A 1,692-nucleotide genomic window follows, 5' to 3' on the forward strand; every position below is an offset into this window, starting at 1 on the left:
ATAAATAAACAAAAAATTAAAAACTTGTAAATTAAATTTATTTCTAAAAAAACTAGATACCTTTATAAACGAATAACATTTCATTTCTAATTATCTATTCAAAATAGTTTTGACACATTAACTTTAATAAATAATTAACTCTTATAAAATCGAGATTAATAAAATAATTATTAATTATTTGACAAACCCTGATACACAAGGTACAAATAAATAAAAATTTTAATTTTTTTTAAATAATAATTTTTCAAATTATATCAATTATCTTTCACAATACTTAATAAACTATTATTAATATTATTTTTTCAATACAAATTACTAAAACATTAAATTATATAATTATTTTTAATAAATTATAAATAAAATAAATATTAATCAATTTATATTGACTTGCACAAAAATCTTTTCAATGTAAATGAAATACTTTACTAAATAAGCTTTAAATTGTCATTACGACTTATCTTATCTTAAGAATAAGTGCGACGGGCGATATGTGCATATTTTAGAGCTAAAATTAAATTTTTAATCTATAAAATTTTATTATCAAATCCATTTTCATTAAATATTTCAAATTTAAATTCACTTAAATAATTTTATTGTAACCCATTTCTACTTAAATATAAGCTACACCTTGATCTGATATAAATTTTAATAAAAATTATAGAAAATTATTATTCTTATAAAATATTCTTATAACGACGGTATATAAACTGAAAAACAAATACGTATATACGTATACAAACAGCAAGGTACATCGTGGATTATCAATTACAGAACAGGTTCCTCTAAATAGACTAAAATACCGCCAAATTTTTTAAGTTTCAAGAACATAACTAATATACCTTAGTGTTTATATTTACATTTTAAATAATAGAGTATCTAATCCTAGTTTAATTACAAAATTTATAAGCTTAAATTTAACTAAAATAAAAATTTCACATAATAAATTTACAATTATTTTATTTATATAAAATTTAACTTACACTGAACTAATTTTATTTGTATTATTTGTATAACCGCGGCTGCTGGCACAAATTTAGCCAATACTGTATGAAATTACTATTTACAAATTTCTTTGATTAATAAAACTAATTACTGAGAATATAATAAAATTTATTTATTATTTAAATAAATAAAAATTCATGCAAAAACTTACATATAATAAAATTTTAAGCTAAAATAAAACTTTAATATTGTATAAAATTAATTTAAATATAAAACTTTATAATTTCAATTAATATTGATAATAATAAAATTTAAGTAATATTGTATAAAAATTAATTTTTATTTAAATACAATCAATTAGTATTTCCTCCCTACAAATAAACAGACCCCCTATCATATTTATTTATATTTATAAAAGTAAAATAAAAACTATCTTTTTTAATAAAATTTTTTTATTTATTCATATATATTTATAAAATAATTATTAATAAATTATATTATAAATATTTTATTATATAAATAATACAACTTTAATAATATTGTATAAAAATTAATTTTTATTTAAATAAAATCAATTAGTATTTCCTCCCTACAAATAAACAGACCCCCTATCATATTTATTTATATTTATAAAAGTAAAATAAAAACTATCTTTTTTATATAAAATTTTTTATTTATTCATATATATTTATAAACTAATTAATAATAAATTATATTATTAAATATATTATTATATAAATAATAAAACTT

The 1,692-nt window shown here is 15.7% G+C and overlaps 1 long non-coding RNA gene across 1 annotated transcript in view; it reads left to right on the forward strand.

The window, feature by feature from the left end:
* Nucleotides 1-1,692, forward strand: part of LOC118752111 — an 11,671-nt gene that overhangs the window by 4,535 nt on the left and 5,444 nt on the right. The window lies entirely within an intron of this gene.

The sequence above is a fragment of the Rhagoletis pomonella genome, unplaced genomic scaffold (assembly GCF_013731165.1).
Source record: "Rhagoletis pomonella isolate Grant_MI unplaced genomic scaffold, Rhpom_1.0 Rhpom_scaffold_01238, whole genome shotgun sequence".
NCBI classification, from domain to species: Eukaryota; Metazoa; Arthropoda; class Insecta; order Diptera; family Tephritidae; genus Rhagoletis; species Rhagoletis pomonella.